Raw genomic sequence first — 26,035 nt, 5'->3', positions numbered from 1 at the left:
GTGTTCTTTGGGTAGTTTACCATGTGGGATTTGGAGGTAAAAATAACTCAGCAAGTTATAAATGCTCTTTGGTTTTTATTTAATTTCTTCCCATTGGCATACACTTTCTTTTTTTCTGGAAGCATCATAGGAAGATGGAAAGACTGGGAAAGGGAGAATAAATTTTTTAAAAATAGAACACTGACCACAAGAACAAGGTCTGTTGTTGCCCACTGCCCGAGATGTGCAAGCTTCGGTCCCATGATTTCCCACTTGGACTTTTGCAATCAAAGATAGCAGCAATGACCTCCAAATGGAGGGCTACTGCAACTTGGTTTTCTCACCCAGTATATGCAAGATACTGACAACATCATCGTCATGCAGTGCTCTGGATGCAAAGGCACCAGAATGCTTACAGAGAGTCCAGGTATTCCTATTTCACTTCCCCATGGTTCTTCCCTCACGGAGTTCATCCCTGGAACTCCCTGGCTTATGAGGCTGGACATCCTTGGAACTCTCAAGGCGAGCACGTGGAGTGGCAGGAGTCTCCCTACAGCGTATTCCATCTCAGAAAGTTCCGAGAGCCCTAGAACCCGGGCATCCACCAGAGAAGATAAAGCCCTGTGTGAAGAGGAAAAGCTGGAGTCGGATTCCGATGACGAAGTGGAGTGTGACCTGAGCAGTACGGAGATCCCTGAGGAGCTCCACCAGTATTTGCACAGACTGAGAGGCACAGAGAAGAGCGACGGCGACAGCAGCAGCTGGACGAGGAACGTCTGAATGACTATGTGAATGCGGACCATGGCCTGTACTTCAACCACCACAGGTCAGTGGAGCCCCCATCTGAGAAGCCCTGGGAGCGGCGCCAAGCAGAGATGAAGAGCTTATATGGGAACAGTGCTCCCGAGATCCTGGCTATGGAGGCTTCTGTGCAGCTGAGCTTTGACAAGTACTGTGACAGAGAGCAGCTGAAGTACTGGCTCCCCTGAAGTTCTGAGTCCTCGGCACCGGGACCCTAGGCAATGCCTCACAATTCCTAGCCTCTCCCTCTTCATGTCTCATGGACATTTTCAGAGAAAGAGGCCTGTATACCAACATGGTGGACACAGTCTGTCAGCCACTTATAATTCTGTCAATAGGAGGTATACTGTTGCCAAGACAAGGAATGTTCTCTTGACATAGGTATTGTGCTGGTCCTCGGTTTTCTCTAACAGTCCAGTTCACTGAAATTATTGCCTAGAGATCCTGCCTATTGTTTTGCATGTTTAATTTACAACTTTGAACTGTCCTGAATGTCATAAAAGCCTTAGGACACATGTTATTTATTCCTACATTTTATGATCGGTTTTCATAAAGCCCATGCTAGCTACAAACTCTTAAATCTTCCTGCTTCCACCTCCCAAATGCTAGCTTACAGTTTGCACCCCCACACTGGGCTTCTGTCCACACATTTTCTCTGACTGTAGCTCTTTGGATGCCTTTGAAAACAATGCAAGTTATGGTAAGACAGGTGTCACTTGTTACTCAGCTAGGTGTCAGCCCGCATGCTCTATAAAAGGCCTGAGAGTAAATACTCTGAACTTGGCAGGCCATGTTGTCTGTGTCATAATTGCTTAGCCCTGTTGTCTTCATTGCATAAAGGCAGCTATAGTTACTGAATAAACAAATGAATGTGACTGTGTTTCAATAAAACTTTATTTGTAAAAAAATAAAATAAAACAAAACACCTTAATTCTTATGCTGATGCATTTTTAATTTTAATTTTTAATTCATTTGGATAGAAAAATCATAGCAAAATATAAAAATAATACTTTAGAAGTATCATTGTTTGAAGTGGAGATTTCCGATTTCTTCGGAGACTCAGTTGCGTTATGTGATATTTTTCTGGAAACTGTCTTATGAGAGGATGTTGTGCTGAAGCAGACACGTGGTGCTTTTCTGGAAGCAGCCTGGGAAAAGGTCATGTATTGTTTTGCTAGAGCTGATGCTTGAGAGACCACATGAGGTTTGGAAAGGGTAAAAATAGAACAAAACAGACAGTGGACAATGCTGTGTGGTATTAGTGTGCCTTACCAGTCTTTGCTGATCATTGTTGGGCTTTGCTGGTGCTGGTCTTCACTGACAATGCTGTATAGTATCGAGTTTGCCTTAGCATTTCTTGCTGGTCATCCTTTGTCATGATTTCATAGAGAAAAACTCTGAAGAGCTTCTGGTTGTGTTCCAGTGGCTTCTTCCTGCTTTCACAGACTCGGGCTGATGGGTAGAGCTGTGAGGTTTCTTCTGGCTCAACCCGCCATTGCTGATTCCTGAATGGTGTTCGTGAGTGGAATGATTTGCTGCTTCTGATTTGTGTGAACTGAATTGCTTATGTCTTGACAAGGCAGATTATATTAGCTCCAAAGAACTGTTTCTAAACAGGCCCGCATCCTCCATTGCCCTAGTAACGTTTCCTGTCTACTACGTCAGGTGAATGGTGGGCTAGAAGGGAGGTTAAAGCATTTACGAACCCTTATTAAAAAGTAGGTTTTGAAAACTCTAAGCCTTTATTGTTCAATGATATTACTTACTCTTTTCCTTTCACACCACCCTCTTTCTTTGAAATAGTCTACTATGCCCCCTTACTAGTTTTCTACCTTTTCTTGTACCCCAATTTATACACACATATTTAATAATTCATACCTAGTGTTCACATTTGAAAAAGAACATGTGACATTTTAAATTCTGGGCCTGGGTTACTAACTCAGAATGAATATTTCCAGCTTCATTAATCTATGAATTTCACATTTTCATTTTTCTTGTACCTAAATAACTTTTCCTTATGTATATGTGCTATATTTTTATTATCTGTTAGCAGTTGATAGACATCTAAGCAGTATTAATGCCTTTGCTATTGTGAATAAGACAGCAGTAAACTTGGATGAAGAAATATCTCTATAATAAGGTGTAGAGTTCTTGGGAAAACGGAATAGGTGATGGAGAGGCAGAGTAGAAGAAAGAGTTTGGGGAGAGATAACAAAAACTAAAGATGTTTTAACATGCTATACAGACTCCTGATACTTCGTAAGCTTACTAAATAACCTACACATATATATATATAAAATAAATTTAAATTGAGTTATCCTATGGGGGGACAATGCCTGTCCCAGAAGCCATAGACTGTCAAACAAGAACCCCAATGGTAGGTATGGTTTACCACTTTAAGCTTGTTGGTCAGAGGGATTTCATACATGCCCTCAAATGTTGCATGCTATTTCCATTGCCTTTGGTTATCCTCCAAACCTTGATAGTAAAACACCATATACTTGAGTCATAGGATATGGGAAAATCAAGTTGGTACTCACCTGAAAACCTTATCTCTACTACTTGGCTTCCGTAGTATTGGGAGGTGTGAATCCTGAGAGCTCCAATAATGAGTACCCCACCAAAGTATATCCATTGAGGCAATAGTGGTATGCCTATTATGTTGTAACCAATCACTTTTTGATTAGATTGAAAGCCTGATCCATAAGATGGAACTAATACCTGGTACTATTACCTGGGACAAAACACTGTGGTAAGCTAAGAGACAGACTTTAGGGGGAACCAGAACTATTATTCCTCAAATAGACAAAGTAATAAACTGCCTTTTATATTCATAGATTAGTGCATCTTTAAATTCTCATCGGCAAAACTTTTTGTAGTAAATGGTGATTTACTGGGACAAAACACTGTGGTAAGCTAAGAGACAGACTTTAGGGGGAACCAGAACTATTATTCCTCAAATAGACAAAGTAATAAACTGCCTTTTATATTCATAGATTAGTGCATCTTTAAATTCTCATTGGCAAAACTTTTTGTAGTAAATGGTGATTTGCATGGAGACTCACAACTGGTCAAGTGCAGAGAATAAACACCATGCACGGAATGCTAAGCTTTAAGTGCAACATCTCTGTCACACCTTGTCTGTTCAAAGCCCAGGGATCACCATGGAAGAGGAATCAGAAAGATTGTAAGAGCCAGAGGTACTGAATGCCTGTAGTTAAACAGTGTTTGCTGGATATGACTGACTCATTGCACACATGAACTCACATGACATTGCATGCACAAGACCTGTGTAACATCTAACCAGGCAAAATACCAGCACAAATGAGAGAACAGCTCATGAAGTCTAACCTCTAGCTGAGGAGCTCCAGTGATTGGTTGCCGCTGGTGGAGGAAGAGTCTGATTTCTTTAGGGATGTGGAATCTGAGAAGTTACCCAGGAACCAGTAGGTGGTCTTTTTCCTATTCCCAAACAGGAAGAACTAAGTGGAATCAATGGGTTAAAGAGAAAGCACATTGTTTTTTTGGGGGAAAAGTGGCGGAGAGATAGAAGGAGCATTTGATTACACACAATGTATGAAATTTGCAAAAACTTAACAAAGACAAAAGTATGTATTGAAAGATATTCTTTTGACCGTCACTTGTCATCATCTGCCCCTGTAGCCACATATTCAGAACTCCAGTTGTTGGTTCCACTTGCCCTTTTCGAGGGTTTTTATTTGTATATGCAAGCATACTTTTATCTTCCTCCATTTTACATGTAAGATAGCATCTACATTTTAATTTGTTCATTTTGTGTATGTGTGTGTGCACGTGGACACACACATGTCTCGGCTGGTGAGAGGACAACTTGAAGGTGTTGCTTCTCTTCTTCCGCTCTACAGATATTAGGGATCAAACTCAGGCCATCAGAATGGGGGCAATTGTGAGAGTCCTCGTGCCAGGCATAAGGCAGTTTTAAATGTGTTGCACTCTAAATCTTGGTCCTCTCTCCCTCTCTTTATAAACACTCTCCCACAGAGAGGGTTAGAATGCAGAACCATCATCTGTCAGTATGTAGAATTTGTACTAACTTAAATGATCACATTCCATTGAATAGACATAATTAGCCATTCCGTTAGTACAAAAATTAACATTTTAATTTCTTTGCTAATACTGCTTCAGTGACTACATTTGTGCACATAGTGTTCTGTGGTACTCAATACCTATTCCATAGCAAGATTTGCTGTGTTAAGGATTATACTGGTAGGCTTGATAATACTGATTCTCTTTCACAGAGGTGGCAATGATTTTTGTACTGCACTCTCACTTACAAATGATATTTCAAGGTAATTTAGTTTGCCTCTCTCATAAGTGGTGTGGTTTAGATGTAAGTTCCCTCCACAGACTCATGTGTTTTGACCTTCACTCGAGGTTCTATATTGTGGATATGGAACCTATGAGATGTGGGGTATAGCTGGAGGAAGTGAGTCTCTGGGTGGGTGTTGTCTAGTGGTTTGTAGCCTGGTCTGCTCCGTTTTTTTCCTCTACTCTGTTGTACATGGAGGGACAAACAAGTGGTCTAGCGTTCTGCCACCCTTGCCATGGAGGAGCCCGTCCCCTGCCATGTCTTCCCCACGGTGATTGATTTTAGCCTTTTAAGGTATTAAGCCTATCTCTAAGTTGCTTCTTGTGTCATATTTGATCACCAGAGAAGCCACTAATATTATAATTGAGGTTGACATCTGTTAAAAAAATCCTTTGAAGCTTTCTGAGAATTATCTACTTACGTCTTTAGAAATTTCTATTATTATTATTATTATTATTATTATTATTATTATTATTATTAATTTTCTTGCTTGCTGATTTTAGAAATTCCTATTGTAACTTTATCCCTTTTTTTGAAATATTATTAGAAATGTCTCCCTTCATCTATGATGTCTTTTTTCTTTTCATGTCTTTATTTTTCCCTGAGTTTGGGATATATCCTACAAATTAGCATAGACTGGCTTTTAACTCATTACAGACCTTCCGCCTCAGCTTCCCAAGTGCTTGAAGCCTATCTCTCGGCTTTGCTCATTATCTTTTGACCAGAAAAGCTACTTTTGTTTCTATGCAGTAAAAAACATGTTAGTATTACACTGATTCTGAATTCTCAGAAGTACTCTGAAAGGTTTTATTTATTTCCAAATTTCCCTTCCTTGTCATTTCGTTATTTTTCTGGCTTTGTTTTACTTATATTTGAATTTTTATTTGAAATTTATTCTGGATTATGCAATAAGAAATTAATCTGATTTAAAGAGGATATATCTACCCAATGCTTTAAACACAATTTATTGAACTATCCTGTCTATCCTTGAAAAATTGGTATATAGTCCCTTATTAGAGGCAGGGGTCATGGGGTCATGGAGTGAGATCTCAACAGTGGTAAGTGACACTAGTCTTTTGGCTGGGCTCAGGGTAGACAGTGGCTCCTATTTCTTGGACACCTGATCAGTAGATATTCTGGAACGTGTTGCCGAGTGATGAACTGGACTCTGGTTTGGTCCACGCATCACAGACTCCTGCTGTTTTTATTGACGTTTAGGAGATTTCCTTGAACAAACATTTCTTGATTTGCTATCCGTTTCTAGGCCAATTTCCAGAGACCTTACATGTTTACATCTTCTAACTCACACCAAGTACGTGGCTATTTCATAGGCACAGGGTGCTATAGGACATTCACAGGGATGCCGTGAGAGGGGAATAGAGACATCATGATGAGCTCCTTTATTATGGAAGCCTGATCCAATTCCTTTCTGTGTCCAGTAGTGTTTAAAATATTCTCTCTCCACATAAGTAATAATTGTGATGTTCGATGGCTCTCATTGTCCTTATGTTAGATGTCATGCATTTATAAGTTTTCATCATGCATTTTGTTTCCTCGTGCCCAGTTTATCTGATAGCTAGGCTTATTAAATTTATTTATTTAATTAATTGTTTTCCTTTGGGGGGCTCCAAGGTTTGACCTTTAGGGTCTAGGCTGAACACACAGCCTACCCCTGACTCACATTTTCATCACAGTATTTGTATTCTACATGATCCTTCCATACAATCTTTTATTATAGCATCCACTTGCTCTTGTAGATGTCTTGACATTATTCTGTCTTTTTTTTGGGCAGAGAATGCTGCTAGCAAATGTCGGCTTAGCCAGTTACATTCCTGTTGGTTCCTCTTTTCCATTCTCTCATGGAGGAGGCAGGTGGGAGAAGAGAGGGTTGCAGTCAGAAGGTAAAGTGAATAAATAAATAAATAAGTAAATGGGGAAAATTATTGGGAAGCCACTCTCTGTTGAGTTCACTGGTCCCAAGAAACAAGGCCATGGAAGTCACCATAGGGAGGGAACAGGGGAGGGGAAAGAGAACAGAATGCTGGAGCAGAGAGGGAGAGGGAGAGAGAGAAGGAGGGGAAGGGGAAGAAGGGATGGGGAGTGAGAGAGAAGAAGAGGAGAGACCAAAATGTTTGGATGATATAGCAAAGAGGCTCTAGCGGAAAGGCAGCCCATCCCCTGGGCTGTAAAGTTCAGGGTTGAGGGCTGGGTATGCCAGGTAGGGACTAGGGGATGCTGGGAGAACTAGGAGGTCAAGTCTGCTTTGGTGTGTTAACCTTTCACCTCAGCTGTTTGTTCTGGCGTCTGAAACCCAACAACAGCAATCTAATTTGTGTCAGTAAATGTCTTGTATCAATGCCTCAGGTGATTATATAGCTTCAGTTCTTGTGTTTTATTCTCCCAGTATTCTCCAGATGCCTCCTTGGGAGTATATTGGTGTTTTTGTGTTTCCTACCTTCTGTGACCATCATTTTTCTAAGTCTAAAGTTCTCCTTTATATCAGTCTATTTACTCTCTCCTTCATTCCCGCTCCTCCCTGTGTTTCCCGAGGTCTCTTCATCTCTAATTCTTCTTCCGTTTATTTTTCACTTCCACTATCTTTTGGGTTTTCTTTATCTTTGAAAAATGTTCTTTGGGTTGGTACAAGTCTTATTTCTTACTGCTTGCCCTGATTTAGATAAGTGTTCTTCAAAGTCCAAATGTTAAGGACCTGCTTGTCAGGTGGTGGAAACTGGTAGTTGATCTGAGGTGTTGAGCAGGCTGTTGGGACCCAGCTTTCTCTTTACTTCCTGGTTGTCCTGATTTGGTCAGCTTCATCATTTGTTTCTGCCATGAGGTCCTCTGCACTGTACGCAAAAAAAAGCAACGAGTCTACAAACCAGATTGAAAACTTCAAACTTTTAATTTAATTAAGAAGTTTTTAAATTTAATTGAAAACTTTCAATTTCAGTATTTCAGATATTTTAGTAATTCAAGGCTAACATACTGTTTCACTACTTTCTTTACAATTATTGTATTTCTGCTCCATGCTTTTCTTATTTTTTTAAATGTAGGTGTTTCATTAACTTTTTTATTTCATTGTTCAACATTTGAATAAACATTTCATCTTTTCCTTATTAATGATTTTAGTTGTATACCCTTTATTTGTTGAATTTTGGCTTTTGCTTTCTATTTTCCATAGTTTTTAAAAAATGGCATCTTTGTGTAGTGAATATTTATTACCAAATTGAGAATTATTTTTTCATCAGAAATGGATGGATTCTTTGTAGAGCAACACAATCTTTGAGGGAAAGTGAGGACAGAAGGGCTTCTGATGACAGATGCCTGTCCAGCTGAGATTCTGAAGCCATAGTTGCAAGGAAATAATGCAAGGTTTGGACATCAGAGTCTCCCAGAGAAATACAGTTTCCAGTATTTTCTGAAGTCACCAACATTCTCACCTTTAACCTTTGACATTTTTCATCCTTTCTTCTCACATGAGCTATTTTATTTACTTACTTTAGTTCTACTGTTTAGACTCTGCATGTATCTTGGAGTTTTTGATATGTATATATATATACATATATATATAATATGTATATAATATAATGATAAAATATTATATAACCATGTATTCTAACATAATATATTTTATGTATATACTTTATGGATTATGATATATTATAATTATATATTATCTATACTATAAAATTATAAGATAATAAATAAACACAATATGTAAAATAATATACTAATGTAATATAACATATTATATTATAATAATATATACATATATACTAGAAAATGAAATTTGTCTTTTGAAATTCCTTTTTGTTTTTAGAATTCTCTTTAGAAATTATTAAAGGATAATATTCATGCAACCATAGTTATTCACAATATTGCTATAGAACTTAACAGTACATAGTCATACAGTGTTAATGTATATTTATGAATGCACTCAGTTTTCTATATTTATGTGTGTTTCATATGTGATGGTTAACGTGGAGACTACAGTATTTGATGGAAGAGGAGACAGGCTCTATACATATAGCCTTTCTTTCCCCTATTTTGTCTGTGGGAATTGTACCAATTTATGATAGTCAATTTTGTTTAGAACCCTGCAATCAGGGCTAGTTCTAAGGTAGCAACAAAGTAGAAAGAATATTTAGATCGGAAGAAGTATATCCATTTTAAAATTACAGCTTGAAAAACTATGAAGGTAAAAATACTAGAACCACAGGCTTCATGGATGGAGCAGAGTTTCTGTATATACTGCATTATAAGGAAAGTATGAAGTGATGCTTGAACTAATGGTGAATACAATTTTTTTTTATTAACTTGAGTATTTCTTATATACATTTCGAGTGTTATTCCCTTTCCCGGTTTCCGGGCAAACATCCCCCTCCCCCCTCCCCTTCTTTATGGGTGTTCCCCTCCCCATCCTTCCCCCCTTGCCGCCCTCCCCCCAACAATCTAGTTCACTGGGGGTTCAGTCTTAGCAGGACCCAGGGCTTCCCCTTCCACTGGTGCTCTTACTAGGATATTCATTGCTACCTATGAGGTCAGAGTCCAGGGTCAGTCCATGTATAGTCTTTAGGTAGTGGCTTAGTCCCTGGAAGCTCTGGTTGCTTGGCATTGCTGTACATATGGGGTCTCAAGCCCCTTCAAGCTCTTCCAGTTCTTTCTCTGATTCCTTCAATGGGGGTCCTATTCTCAATTCAGTGGTTTGCTGCTGGCATACGCCTCTGTGTTTGCTGTATTCTGGCTGTGTCTCTCAGGAGAGATCTACATCCGGCTCCTGTCGGCCTGCACTTCTTTGCTTCATCCATCTTGTCTAATTGGATGGTTGTATATGCATGGGCCACATGTGGGGCAGGCTCTGAATGGGTGTTCCTTCTGTGTCTGTTTTAATCTTTGCCTCTCTATTCCCTGCCAAGGGTATTCTTGTTCCCCTTTTAAAGAAGGAGTGAAGCATTCACATTTTGATCATCTGTCTTGAGTTTCATTTGTTCTAGGCATCTAGGGTAATTCAAGCATTTGGGCTAATAGCCACTTATCAATGAGTGCATACCATGTGTGTTTTTCTGTGATTGGGTTACCTCACTCAGGATGATATTTTCCAGTTCCGACCATTTGCCTACGAATTTCATAAAGTCATTGTTTTTGATAGCTGAGTAATATTCCATTGTGTAGATGTACCACATTTTCTGTATCCATTCCTCTGTTGAAGGGCATCTGGGTTCTTTCCAGCTTCTGGCTATTATAAATAAGGCTGTGATGAACATAGTGGAGCACGTGCCTTTTTTATATGTTGGGGCATCTTTTGGGTATATGCCCAAGAGAGGTATAGCTGGATCCTCAGGCAGTTCAATGTCCAATTTTCTGAGGAACCTCCAGACTGATTTCCAGAATGGTTGGACCAGTCTGCAATCCCACCAACAATGGAGGAGTGTTCCTCTTTCTCCGCATCCTCGCCAGCATTTGCTGTCACCTGAGTTTTTGATCTTAGCCATTCTCACTGGTGTGAGGTGAAATCTCAGGGTTGTTTTGATTTGCATTTCCCTGATGACTAAAGATGTTGAACATTTCTTTAGGTGTTTCTCAGCCATTCGGCATTCCTCAGCTGTGAATTCTTTGTTTAGCTCTGAACCCCATTTTTTAATAGGGTTATTTGTCTCCCTGCAGTCTAACTTCTTGAGTTCTTTGTATATTTTGGATATAAGGCCTCTATCTGTTGTAGGATTGGTAAAGATCTTTCCCCAATCTGTTGGTTGCCATTTTGTCCTAACCACAGTGTCCTTTGCCTTACAGAAGCTTTGCAGTTTTATGAGATCCCATTTGTCGATTCTTGATCTTAGAGCATAAGCCATTGGTGTTTTGTTCAGGAAATTTTTCCAGTGCCCATGTGTTCCAGATGCTTCCCTAGTTTTTCTTCTATTAGTTTGAGTGTGTCTGGTTTGATGTGGAGGTCCTTGATCCACTTGGACTTAAGCTTTGTACAGGTGATAAGCATGGATCGATCTGCATTCTTCTACATGTTGACCTCCAGTTGAACCAGCACCATTTGCTGAAAATGCTATCTTTTTTTCCATTTGATGGTTTTGGCTCCTTTGTCAAAAATCAAGTGCCCATAGGTGTGTGGGTTCATTTCTGGGTCTTCAATTCTGTTCCATTGGTCTATCTGTCTGTCTCTGTACCAATACCATGCAGTTTTTATCACTATTGCTCTGTAATACTGCTTGAGTTCAGGGATAGTGATTCCCCCTGAAGTCCTTTTATTGTTGAGGATAGTTTTAGCTATCCTGGGTTTTTGTTATTCCAGATGAATTTGCAAATTGTTTGTCTAACTCTTTGAAGAATTGGATTGGTATTTTGATGGGGATTGCATTGAATCTGTAGATTGCTCTAGTGTTACTTTGTTCTGCTATTTCTGACAGTGGCTAGACTGTCCTATAAGCCTGTGTGTCAGGAGTGCTGTAGACCTGTTTTCCTGTTTTCTTTCAGCCAGTTATGGGGACAGAGTGTTCTGCTTTCGGGCGTGTAGTTTTTCCTCTCTACAGGTCTTCAGCTGTTCCTGTGGGCCTGTGTCTTGAGTTCACCAGGCAGGTCACTTGCAGCAAAGTTGGTCTTACCTGTGGTCCCGAGGCTCAAGTTTGCGGGGTGCTCTCCGCGGGGCAGCAACCAGGAAGATCTGCGCTGCCCTTTCCGGGAGCCTCCGTGCACCAGGGTTCCAGATGGCATTTGGTGTTTTCCTCTGGCATCAGAGATGTGTGCAGAGTGCAGTTTCTTTTGGTTTCCCAGGCGTGTCTGCCTCTCTGAAGGTTTAGCTCTCCCTCCCACGGGATTTGGGTGCAGAGAACTGTTTATCTGGTCAGTCCCTTCAGGTTATGGCGGTGTCTCAGGCGCAGCGGTCCTGCTGCTCTTGGGCCCTCCCCCACGGGAACCCAGAGGCTGTATACAGTTTCCTCTTGGGCCAGGGATGTGGGCAGGGGTGGGCAGTGTTGGTGGTCTCTTCCGCTCTGCAGCCTCAGGAGTGCCCACCTGACCAGGTGGTGAGGTCTCTCTCCCATGGGGTCTGGGAGCAGAGAGCTGCTGCAGGCTGGGATCCGCGGGTTTGGGACTCCCGGTAAACAACGGAAGTGCCCGGTCCTAGAGGAATTTTGCCTCTGTGTGTCCTGAGTTCACCAGGCAGGTCTCTTGCAGGAGAAAAGTTGGTCTTACCTGTGGTCCCGAGGCTCAAGTTTGCTCGTGGTGTGCTGCCTACGAGCTCTCCGCAGTGGCAGCAACCAGGAAGATCTGTGCCGCCCTTTCCGGGAGCCTCCGTGCACCAGGGTTCCAGATGGCGTTTGGTGTTTTCCTCTGGCGTCTGAGATGTGTGTGCAGATTGCAGTCTCTTCTGGTTTCCCAGGCGTGTATGCCTCTCTGAAGGTTTAGCTCTCCCTCCCATGGGATTTGGGTGCAGAGAACTGTTTATCTGGTCTGTCCCTTCCGGTGAATACAATTTTGAGGAAAAAATTGTATAGACCATTGATTTGTATTTGACAATAATTTATTAATATTTTAACACCATGCAAACATTGAAACAAGATAATTAATATAAAATAATTAACATTTTTCTTTTAAAAGAATGGTTATTTTTTAAAGAGAAAACAAAGTTCTTTTACAATATGTAAACTAGATAAAATTTGGTCAATTTCCCCATGAAAAATCACCTGTACAGCTTTACAAAATATTGATAATATTTTATATTTTCCTCTAAACCAGTAGTTTGCAACCTGTAGGTCACCATCCCTTTGGGGGATTCTCATATCAGATACCTTGCATATCAGATATTTACATTACTATTCATAACAGCAAAATTATAATTATAAAGTAGCAACAAAATAGTATAGGGGTCATCACAACATGAGAAACTGTATTAAAGTGTTATAGCATTATGAAGGTTGAGAACCATTGCTCTAAAAAAATTATTAGTCTCTCCCTTCTTCCTTCCGTCCCTTCCTCCCTCTCTCCCTCCCTCACTTTCTTCCTTTGGTTGGGGATTGACATCAGGACCACACCAAGTGTTTTCATTTCTTATCTGCACCCCAAGTTAAATATTCATATGCACAGTACCTTTTTAACGACTAGCAGTGTAGAATTATTTAACATTTTATCTTAATCAATATTGTAAGCACCATTCAGCTGGGGAACGTTGATGTCGGGAAAAAGCTGAAAATGAACATGAGTTTCTATTACTGGGAAAGACTGCAGCATAGCACTTGGTCATCTCTCTCTCTCTCTCTCTCTTTCTCTGAAAAGATGACATGTTAGAACTCCTTTATTTAGCTTAAGTAGAATGAGTGTATTGAATGATTGGTCTGGGGACCACTTTATTGCTGCTGGGAGCCACTTAGGAGGACTCTATTGGCATTTCCATTGGACCCACAGCAAGGCACAAACACAGGCGGCATAGGGCTGAAAAGGTCACGTCTTTATTTTCTGAAAGCAAGAGCAGAAGTCCTCTGCAGAAAGATCATTACCTGCCATGTCCCTTGTTTTAAACATTCTTAATCAGGTTACTGGCAAGAGCAGTGCTGTTCCCTTTGGTTACCTCACAATGAAGCACTTAAACAGCAGGTCACCTGAGTACAGCACCAGACAACATTAATAACTTAAAAGTACCGCTGGGATGAGGAACGATTGGCAGAACTGCCAAGCTCCTGGGCTGCTGATCTTGTTTATCTTGTCTGGTTTTTTTTCTTCCTCTTTCAGGTTCATTTCTCTACAGTCTCCTTTCGTTGTTTATATGCTTACCTGTGCTGATTTAAATTGCCTTAGTGGCTGCAGAGTATAATTAGCATATAGAACCGGAAAACTCAACTTTTCAATTTTATTAATGAGCTGGATTTAGTTCTTCTTTATCTCTTAACTGACCCCAAGAGCATTAGCAAAAGGTGTAAAAATATGAATGCAGGTGAAGCAATAAGGAAGAATTATCAGTCACCCTTAATTTAATTGGTGTCACCTTAGCTTTTAGTAGGGTAATAGGATGGGATTGCCACCTGCAATCATTCAAGGCTACTTTGCTCACTAATTAGCTTACTTAAAAAAAAAATTAAACAACCTGTCAAAAGTGAGTAAAACAGAATCCAGTGAGAATCATTAAAACAGTATCTGTTATATAACATGGGATGGAATATTGAAGAATTTGAGGGTTTTGAGAAAACCTAGTCAAATTCTACAAATGAAAAGAACTCACTTGTTTCACGGACTTACTAATTCTCCAGGTACTAGTGGTAATTTTGATGTGTTTGACACTCAAGGTCTGTTAACTAATGTTGTTCATTATTAGACAGTTGCTGTGCAAAATGTCCTGTAGAGAAAGTATTAATAAGTAGGGGAGGTGGTTGATTCTGTTGGGTAAAAGTGCAATTTAGCCATTAGCAGTTGAGTGTGTACTGATTTCTATTATGGCTACTTTTGCATGTAAAGAAACACCAATGGAGTTATGTGGGCCTATCAGGAGATATTATGGAATCTAATATAGAACAAACATAAATTCACATAAAATTGAATATTGTGTCATGCATTTCAGACATATTTGTTAAGAATTATAAGTAGCATACAGCAGGAACTTGGGATGATATTAACAAAGAACCTCTGGGACTCCCTTACTCCTACAGATCTCCCATGTTAATGACACTCTCAGAATGGCCTGCTCAGGGGATATGCTAGCTACTTTTATGTCAGAGTTATTTAGCACAATCCATGGCCTTCACAGTCCCTGAAATTGCTTAGGTATCCTTGCGATTTTGGTTATTACCTGCTGTGTCATATATAGAACCAAACTTACTCTTAACTTTCAATTTCATGAGCACAAAACAAAATTCACCAATGCCCCAGGAACCAATCTAAAGCATGGTCTCCTATACAAGAGACACCTTCTTTTGTCACAGTTAGTTCTATGGAGGGAATGCGTGGGTCTGTGGTGATGAATGAGTGATAGATGTTATTGATTTTCACTGAGCAAGTTGTAAGACTAAGTCAAACATACTTAAAATTTCAGTAGATTTTTTTATAACATACTATTCTTTCATTCTTCCTTTTCTAAGGGCACATCTAATTTAATCTAAAGAAAAACAATGTGAAACTCACTGCAAAACAAAGAAAACCACTCCTGCAAAGGGTATGGTGGCAGTTATGCTGACTGGAGGGCTGGGAACATGCCATTTAGCTGGAGAAGTTGTCAGTTACTCGCAAGTTAATTTCTTTGAGGATGACTGTCAGAATGAGCGCCCACTTCTCTCTGTGAGTGTTTTACACATCTCAAGGGACATAAGTCTCTGCTTTCCTACACGGGATCCATCCTCCTTCTCAGCCATCTCTTCACGGAGGGATGCCTAGAGCAATATCATCTCCCTGGATGCAGAGCATGGGGATGTCCGTCGTATTCACTTTTATCTTTTCACATGTCAAATGTTCAATCTCTATTGTTACCACAGTTTCTTCCACACCTCCCCAAATCATATTTAATCATTTAATTTGATCACAAGCATGTCTTATCTCCCTCAAAGCTCTCAGTTGTTTCTTATTTTGCTCATCCTGTCTGAGCCTGACGAGATCCAGGGCTCCCACTATGGTATTGGTAGTCTGTTGCTCATTCTTGTCATCTGCCAAGGTTCAAATGCTGCCCCCGTTCCCACCTAGGGTGAGACTAGGCACTCCGATACCATACTTATTAATGGCTAGTTCCACAATTGGACCTCACCACTTACTAGCCTAAATTCCTCCCTTTATTATATAAACTCACTTCTGCAGTTAACACTTCCGATTATTCCTGTGATTGTTAACATGTGCTGAACTTGTTATTTGACAGACATCATGCTAAAGACTTTGTAGTCATTTGCTTCATTTCATCTTTGCTGCAAAATTTTTTGTTTGTATTCGTATTTAACAAGACATTCGTTGTTAAATGACACACACACACACACATACACACACACATGCAGATGGAGAGGGGGAGATAGAGAGACAGAACATACGAGTTAAAATCTCTGGGTGGAGGGCTATCATTTACATACCTAACTTGCCCATTCTATAGATAGGAATGTTCTCTTTCTGTACATTTTCTATTCTGCTTCTTCTTTACTGACTACTACAACTATCCTACTTTAGAATATTCTATAATTTCAAAAGTGAAACTGTGCTGTGATATATCAATAAATGTCAAACTGCAGTCTTATTTTTATTATGGTTAACATAACCTTAAAATCAAACATTTACGTTGAAAGACAAAGTCATTATTTTGAGATTATATTTTTCAAGAATTTATAAAATAGGTCTGAAGGTTTGAGTCCAGAGAGAAGCAAAATGTCCACAGAGAACTGCTGTTTCTCTTTTATGCATTTAATTTTACCCAGATAGCACTTTGGGGTATCCTCAAATGAAAGGATAGGATTCTGTAAACTCAAGTTGCTCTTGGAAATAATCTATAGAAATAGATGAGGAAATGGGAGCTATATTTCCTATGCTGCATAACTTTTCAGTTATAGTTTGATATAAAAGAAATATTTAAATGCATTCCCGTCTTTAATCTAGAATATTTTTGTCTAAAATTTACAGACTTTTTACATAAAGCCATATAGCCTGTGAAAAATATTTTTATATACATGGGGCATCAGAGGTCCAGTTGCTTCTGACAAAGTGCTATGGCTATCCTATTATTTATATTGGTGTAGACTATCTTAAAGATGGGGACCACTTATATAACATTCGAGGGTGAGTACATCTCTGGGTAATCATTAAAGTGTTGAGTTGGATTGGCAGGGCAGAAATCTAGTTATCTAGATTATCTAGTTATCTAGTAAGTAAAAATGGTAACTAAAGATCTTGGAGAACACTAAACAGTCCCAGTCTTCTTATTCTTCATACCAACAAGGTGCACATGATCACCTTTCAATCTTTTTGCAGCAACTGAATTCTGGAATTATTCATTCTCCATATACAATGGTTTTAAATAACTGACCACATTTGCTATTGAATGGCATGCACAGATCTATGAATATGACCTAAAATGTAGTGCTTTATTTATAATTTTTTATTTTTTTTTGAGGTGGCAGCAGTTGAAAATCAGGAGACACAGAAAGAAGTCTTCCCTTGGCTTCCATTCTTGAAGAACAGACAATTCTGAAAAATAAAGACTTCGATGAATGAATTCTGGTAATGAGCTTCCCAACTATGATAAAATACTCCAGAAACCGGCTTATTGGAAGACTTATTTTCCTCATAGTTTTGGAGGTTTCAACCCATAGTTCTTGTCCTGGTTATTTTGAGCCTAGCTAGAGAGCTACCCAACACCAGCATGGATATGTGTCGCTTGGCATGGTTGACTAATAGGTTCATGTCATCCCCTGACATGTGTTTAAGGTTTTAAACCACGATCACAAAGTGAATTCCAACTATATTAAAAACCATTGATATTACTAAATGAGTTAAAAGGAGCCACGTTCTAAGATTCTCTGGGACAATGCCTTAGTCTTGAGGTCTTATAACGATCAGTTTCACAGTGGAAAAAGCATTTGGCTAGAATCAGAAAAATCTGTATTTGCTATCAAGTCATATTGTAACCCCAGGGAGTTCTTAGCAATGTTTCTGAGTGCCAAATCACATTATCAGACTACATGTTTTCTTAGGTTTCAATTGAATACAAAATTTGCTATATGCTCTATAGCCAAGATTTAGTTTATTACTCTGGGAATAGCTTATTTTCAGGTAAGAACTTGGAATAGAAGGCAATTTATAGAAAATCTTATATAACTATAAAAGGAGAGAATTTTATTTCAGCATTACTGTGCTGCAGATTGGAATATATCCTAGGTCATCCCATAATTCCTAAAGCATAATAAAATAATTGAAAGAAATATGATTAGCCAATAACAAAGACATGGGGCTGTCTCAGAATGTAGAGATCTATGGCTAGAACCATGTGGATGCATGCTAGCATTTCTGCATGTATGGCAATATACTTGAAGACAGAAATACATTATTGTAAAAACGATTCACCCAAATCTTTTTGAAAATACAGAAACATTTGAGGGTAAGTTTGATCTCATCCTTTAGTATGGTAACACACTGAGCTTACTTCTTAATTTGGAAATGAGAGAAAACTGATTATTTTTTAGCCAATGTGAAGGAAGATTGTGAAAGCCATATCTCTCAGATGTTTGAGAACTTTGTAATGCAAATCGTATTGCCCCTTCCCTCTTACCAACAACTTAATTTGGGGCAGGATTGATGAACTGGAATGTTTGCTAATCAGATTGAAATACAACTAGGCTGGGGTCCAGCGGAAGTCTGCCAGAGCTTCCTTTCCTAAGACAAGGTCGACAGCTGGTCTCATTTTGGTAATGGTTTTGCCCATTATCTTATCATTTGCTTCATTTTATATGGCTCAAATCTCAAATTACAATTGTTTAGAAGACACTCAAGAGACAAGGTAAAAATAAATAAAGATTCCACGTACAAAATAGAGTTACAAACCTAACAGTACTTGGTAATTAGATTTCCTTGCTTTAAACTTTGGTTCCACTTTTACATTCTAAAAAAAAGTTTGTAAGGGTATGATCAATTATGAATTACTGCTGACTTTCCCTTTTAGATGTGGCTAATGATACATTGTTAACGAAACAGAAGAATGACTTTAATTTGACCTTCAAAAATAAATTCTTGGTCTAGAATGTTTTCTTGTGTCATTCTCTAAAGTTTAAAAACCAAGAGGAATCTAATGAAGTGACTGATGTATCAGAACTGTAAGATACACTGAAGAGCTCAAATCCTGTAGTCATGTAAAATCACGCTATTGATCAGACTAGGTATGGGACCATTGGGAATAGTGGATCTACAGAAAACTTAGGAAGGCTACACTTTTAAAGGTTTCAACAGACCCAGAACATAGTGAGACATAGTGGTTGGCATGGGAACACACAAAGTTCATGGATTGTTGCAATGCCTACCTAGGGTATGCAATGTTATCTCTAATTCATATATGGTAAATTTCAATTTAGGAGAGTTAAGATAATTTACAAAATCTGAAAAGCAAGGAAATAACAAAGTTCCTGCTCTTTGCTTTATATTTGCTGAGTCACCTTTCCATATTTCAAGCTGAAAGTGAGCAGCATAGTGCTTTCTTCAAAGGAAAATTATAAGTCGAAAAAATGAATTATCCTAAAAAGGTTTTGTAAAGTCATTATTTTTACTTGCATATTTGATGACTAGGAAACCACGATGAAGTCTCTACTGTGTAAGCATTCACGTAGATTATTGGCTTGTTTTTGCAGTGTGCATTCATAAAAAAATTAATATAAAGAATTGAATCATATCGCCACAGGCATTTAGTCCCGGAATCTGCAGTTGACACATGAGAGACTGAGGAAAGCAGGTGGTACAGCAAAGCTCTATGTTTTACTGCTAGCAATTATTTATTTTGATTTTAAACAAGGGGTAGGTCAAATAGATCATGCCTAAAGTGTAAGTCTATCCAAACTTTTCAGGAAGCAGAGATCAGTTTCATAAGGTGCCGCAGGCTATTCCATCTAGTTGAAACTTTTTAATAGTTAACTGTAGCTCACTAGGGATTGTGAACATAGTATACTGCCTATGGACATTTCACTAGATTTCCTTTTCAATTGTCTCTCTTCCCTTCTTCTCCCTCTATTTCTTTCTTTTCTTTTCTTCCTTTATTCCTGGCCTCATTATATAAGAATGGAGTTTTCCTTGTTTATATGAATTAAAGATCACCAAGAAACATCAAGTGAATAAACCAGAGAAGGCTATCAGGGTCAGAGGGAAAAATGCTATGTGGTGGTTATCAAGCTTTTCTGTGTCAAAACTTCTGACACACTGTAAAAAATTTGAGATGTCTAAAGCACGTTTTTAAAAAAATTGGGATATAAAGAAATAAATATGTACCATATATATTCTATTATTAAGATTTGAAACTAGAGCTTTCCCTCCTTTTCTGGCTGGAACTATGGAGGCTGGGCCAGAGAAGAGAAAGAAGGTTGCCATTGTGCCAGAAACCCTTAAGAAAAACTGAAGGAATGTCACCAGTTGAAGGCGAAGCTCCTGAGGAAGAAGTTTTCCCTGAAGATACTGATAAAGGCAAGAAAGCTTATCTATGAGACGGCAAAGCTCTCTCACAGGAGTACAGGCATGTACCGAACTGAGATTCGGATGGCTAGGATGGCAAGAAAAGCTGGAAACTCCTATGTGTCTACAGAATCCAAACTGGCCTTTGTCATCAGAATACAAAGTATCAATGGAGTAAGTCCAAAGGTGCACCAGGTATTGCCGCACCTTTGTCTTCAACAGATCTTCAATGGCACATTTGTCAAGCTCAACAAGGCTTCAAATAACACGCTGAGGACTGTGGAACCATACATTGTATGGGGGTGCCCTAGCCTGAAGTCAGTAAATGAGCTCATCTACAAGAGAGTCTATGGCAAAATCAATAAAAAGCAGATTGCCTTGACAGATAATTCCTTGATTGCACTATTTCTTGGTAAATTTGGCGTCATCTGCCTGGAGGATCTAATTCATGAGATCTGTACAGTTGGGAAATGCTGCAAGGAAGCAAGTAACTTCCTGAGGCCCTTCAAATTGTCTTGCCCATGAGGTGGAATGAAGAAAAAATCAAGTCACTTTGTAGAAGGTGGAGATGCTGGCAACAGGGAAGACCAGATAAGCAGGCTTACTAGACAGATGAAGTAAGGTGTCTCCCATGGTATTTTTATCAAGGAAACAGAAACTAAACAGAGACACACAGTGAAACTAGCAGAAATTAGGAACTAAATAGATTTAACAGATATCTATAGAACATTTTGTCCTGAAACAAGAGAATATACCTTCTTCTCAGCACCTCATGGTACCTTCTCCAAACTTGACCATATAATTGATCACAAAACAGGCCTCAAAGTACACAAGAAGATTAAAATAATACCGTGTATCCTATCAGATCACCACGTACTAAGGACTAAGGCTGGTCTTGAATAAAACAGAAACAACAGAAAGCCTACATACACATACAAGCTGAACAACACTCTACTCAATGATAACTTGGTCCAGGAAGAAATGAAGAAATTAAATACATTTTAGAATTTAATGAAAATGAAGGCACTACATACCAAAACCTATGGGATACAATAAAAGCAGAGCTAAGAGGAAAACTGATAGCTCCAAGTGCCTCCAAAAAGAAACTGGAGAGAATGTACTAACAGCTTGACAAGACACCTAAAAGCTCTAGAACAAAAAGATGCAAATACACCCAAGAGAAGTGGATAAAAGAGGAAATAACCAAATTCAGAGCTGAAATCAACCAAGTAGCAACAAAAAGAACTATACAAAGAATCAACAAACCAGGAGCTGGTACTTTGAGAAAAACAGCAAGATAGATCAGCCCTTAGCCAGACTAACCAGAGGGTACAGAGAGAGTATTCAAATTAACAAAATCAGAAATGAAGAGGAAACATAACAACAGAAAATGAGGAAATTAAAAAAATCATCAGATCCTACTTCAAAAGCCTATACTTAACAAAACTAGAAAATCTGGATGAAATGGACAATTTTCTAGACAGGTTCCTGGTACCAAAGTTAAATCACAATCAGATAAGCCATCTAAACAGTGCCATAACTCCTAAAGAAATAGAAGCAGTCATTAAAATTCTACAAAAAATTCCAGGACCAGAAGGGTTTAGTACAGATTTCTATCAGACCTTCAAAAAATATCTAATACCAATACTCTTCAAACTATTCCATGAAATCGAAACAAAAAGAACACTACCCAATTTGTTCTTCCAATTAAGCTATTACCTAAACCACACAAAGACCCAACAAAGAAATGGAACTTCAGACCCAACTTCCCGTATGAATACTGGTGCCAAATGCTCAATACTCAATAAAACTCTTGCAAACCGAATCCAAGAACACAGCAAACAGACCATTCACAACTACCAAGTAGGTTTCATCTCACGGGTGCAGAGATGGTACAATATATGGAAATACATCATAATCTACTATATAAACTCAAGGAAAAAAACCACATGATCATCTCATAAGATGCTGAGAAAGCATTTGACAAAATTAAAAACCCCTTCATGTTAAAAGTCTTGGAAAGATCAGGAATTCAAGGCCCATACCTAAACATAGTAAAAGCCATATACAGCAAATCAATAGCCAACATCATACTAAATGGAGAGAAACCTGAAGCAATCTTATTAAAATCAGGGACTAGACAAGGCTGCCCACTCTCTCCCTATCTATTCAATATACTAATTGAAGTCCTAGCCAGAGCAATCAGACAACAAAAGGAGGTCAAAGGAATACAAATTGGAAAGGAAGAAGTCAAAATATCACTATTTGCAGATGATATGATAGCATACTTAAGTGATCCCAAAAGTTCCACCAGAGAACTACTAAACCTGATAAACACCTTCAGCAAAGTGGCTGGGTATAAAATTAACTCAAACAAATCAGTAGCCTTCCTCTACTCAAAGGATGAAGAGGCTGAGAAAGAAATAGGAAAATGACACCCTTCACAATGTCACAAATAATATAAAATATCTTGATGTGACTCTAACCAAGCAAGTGAAAGATCTGTATGATAAGAACTTCAAGTCTATGAAGAAAGAAATTGAAGAAGATCTCAGAAGATGGAAAGATCTCCCATGCTCATGGATTGGCAGGATTATTATAGTAAAATTGGCCATCTTGTTGAAAGCAATCTACAAATTCAATGCAATCTCCAGTAAAATTCCAACTCAACTCTTCTTAGAGTTAGAAAGAACAATTTTCAAATTCATTTGTAATAACAAAAAACCCAGGGTAGTGAAAATTATTCTCAACAATATAAGAACTACTGGGGGAATCACCATCCCTGACCTCAAGCTGTATTACAGAACAATTCTGATAAAAACTATATGGTATTGGTACAGAGACAGCCAGGTAGATCAATGGAATAGAATTGAAGACCCAGAAATGAACCCACACACTTATGGTTACTTGATCTTTGACAAAGGAGATAAAAACATCTGATGGGAAAACCCCCACCATTTTCAACAAATGGTGCTGGTTCAACTGGCAGTCAGCATGTAGAAGAATGCAAATTAATCCATTCTTATATCTTTGTACAAAGCTGAAGTCCAACTGGATAAAGAACTTCCACATAAAACCAGATACACTCAAACTAATAGAAGAGAAATTGGGGAAGAGCCTTGGTTCACATAGGCACAGGGGAAAATTTCCTAAACAGAACACCAATGGCTTATGCTCTTAAGATCAAGAGCTCCTGTAAGGTAAAGGACACTGTCAATAGGACAAAACAGCAACCAACATACTGGGAAAAGATCTTTACCAATCCTACATCCAATAGAGGGCTAATATCTAATATATACAAATAGCTCAACAATTTGTACTCCAGAGAACCCAATAATTCTATTAAAAATGGGATATAGAGCTAAACAAAGAATTCTTAACTGAGTAATATTGAATGGCTGAGAAGTACCTAAAGAAATGTTTAACATCTTTAGTCATTCGGAAAATACAAATCAAAACAACCCTGAGATTCCACCTTACAGCAGTCAGAATGGCTAAGAACAAAACCTCAGGTGACAGTCAATGTTGGCAAGGATGTGGAGAAAAAGGAAAACTCCATGTTGGTGGGATTTCAAGCTGGTACTCTGGAAATCAGTCTAGAGATTCCTCAGAAAATTGGACATAGTATTCCCTGAGTACTCAGTTATACCACTCCTGGGCATATACCCAATAGATGCTCCAAAAATACAACAAGGACACATGCTCTACTATGTTCATGACATCCTTATTTATAATGGCATGAAGCTGGAAAGAACCCAGATGTCCTTTAACAAGGAATGGATACAGAAAAAATGGTATACTTACACAATGGAGTACTACTTAGCTATTATAAACAATTACTACCTGAAATTCTTAGGCAAATGGAACTAACTAGAAAATATTATCTTGAGTGAGCTAACCTAGTCACAAAAGTTCACACGTTGTATACACTCACTGGTAAGTGATATCCATTTATACCCCCAAAGCTCAGAATATCCAAGAATCAATTCACAGATCATATGAAGCTCAAGAAGGAGGAAGACCAAAGTGTGGATGCTTCATTCCTTCTTAGATGGGAGAACAAAATACTCATGGGAGGAACTACAGGGACACAGAGTGGATCAGGGACTGAAGAAAAGGTCATCCAGAGACTGTCCCACCTGGGGATCTATTCCATATGCAGCCAGCAAACCCAGTCCCTATTGCTGATGCCAAGAAGTGCTTGCCAGATATGGATGTCTCCTGCTAGAGCCTTACTGATAACAGATGAGAATGCTTGCAGCTAACCGTTGGACTGAGCATGGGGATCCCAATGGAGGAGTTATAGAAAGGATTGAAGGAGCTGAATGGGTTTGCAACCCCATAGGAAGAACAACAATATCAACCAACCAGAAAGGCCAGAGCTCCCAGGTACTAAACCACCAACCACAGAGTACACATGGAGGGACCTGTGGCTTTAGCTGCATATGTAGCAGAGAATGGCATTGTCTGGTCCCAACAGAAGGAGAGCCCCTTGGTCCTGTGAAGGCTTGTTTCTACAGTGTAGGGGAATGCCAGGGCATTGAGTTGGGAGAGAGAGCATCTTCACAGAAGTAGGGAGAAGGGGCATGGGAGAGGAGTAACAGGGAAAGGGGATAACAATTGAATAATAATACATGAAATATCCAATAAAAAAGATTTGAAAGTAAACTTTAAAGAGCATTGTAATTTTATTAGGAAAATAATAAGCAACATTTTTTAGTTGGCATATTTATATGACATTCTTTTCAATTTTTAATGTTTTAATTTTTGGTGAGTCAATTTTTCCTTACTTATTCATTCTTTTGGATGCCACATTCCAATATGCTTTATTAAATTAGAAAATATTCTCATATTCTGTCAATTTATCTTTGAGGAACTAATTTATGCCGTGACTTGTCTTAGTTTTTAAACAATATATTTTGATCACTTATTTACCCTTCCTCAACTCCTCCCAGATCTCTCCTCACCAACTTCATGTTCTGTCTCTTTAAAAAAATGTCAAAAAGAAGCAAACAAACAAAAAACCCCAAAGCAAAACAACATATACACAAACCCCACAGAATAAATGGAGTCTCTTTGTGTTGGCAAATCAATCATGATCATGGGGTGTGCTTTGGAGTGTTGTTACTCTATTGAAGAAGATTAGTTTTTCCTCACCTGTCAGTTGCAAATAGCTTTTTCTGTAGGAGAGGTACCTTGTGCCTACTTTTCCTCCTCAGTGCTGGAATGCTGTCTGGCTTGAACTTGTGCAGGTGTAGACGATGCTGCCACAGTCTCTGTGAGTTCTTTTGTGCATCTGCTCTTTTGTGTACGGAGAATGCTGTTTCCTTGGAGTTGTCAGAAACCTCTGACTCTGACAAACTTCCCACCTCGTTTTCTGCTCAGATTCATGAGCTTTTTAGAGGCATGTGATAAACACGAGTGCTACAAAGTCTCTCTGTGTACATTGTGCAATGTGGGTCTCTGTGTTAATTCTCATCTCCTGCAAGAGAAAGCTTCTGTAATAAGGAGTGAGTGATGCTCTGATGTATGGATACAGCAAATAAACCATTAGAAGTCACTTTATTGTGATGTTCATTTACCAGGTTCTCCTCCAGAGTCTATAGCCTATCTAGTCTCAAGGATTTGGCTGGACTAACAGGGTCCATCTCATGGAGCAGACCTTAAACCTAATTTAAAACTATGGTTGGTTACTCCCATAACAGTTGTGACACTATCGCACCAGTGGCTATGTCTTGTAGCCAGGTCACTTCTGTAGGTCACAGGATTTATAGAGCAATGGTTCCTTTCTCTTCTGGT

The 26,035-nt window shown here is 38.9% G+C and overlaps 2 pseudogenes; both read left to right on the top strand.

Moving 5' to 3' along the window:
* The first annotated feature begins 281 nt into the window (after positions 1-281).
* LOC116914328 lies at positions 282-968 on the top strand (annotated as a pseudogene).
* A 14,309-nt stretch (positions 969-15,277) lies between these two features.
* Positions 15,278-20,857, top strand: LOC116914327 (annotated as a pseudogene).
* The last annotated feature ends 5,178 nt before the right edge of the window (positions 20,858-26,035 follow it).

Source organism: Rattus rattus, chromosome 13, assembly GCF_011064425.1.
Source record: "Rattus rattus isolate New Zealand chromosome 13, Rrattus_CSIRO_v1, whole genome shotgun sequence".
In the NCBI taxonomy this organism is placed as follows: Eukaryota; Metazoa; Chordata; class Mammalia; order Rodentia; family Muridae; genus Rattus; species Rattus rattus.
The sequence above is the reverse complement of the archived record's forward strand: the minus strand, read 5'-3'. Positions and strand labels throughout refer to the sequence as shown.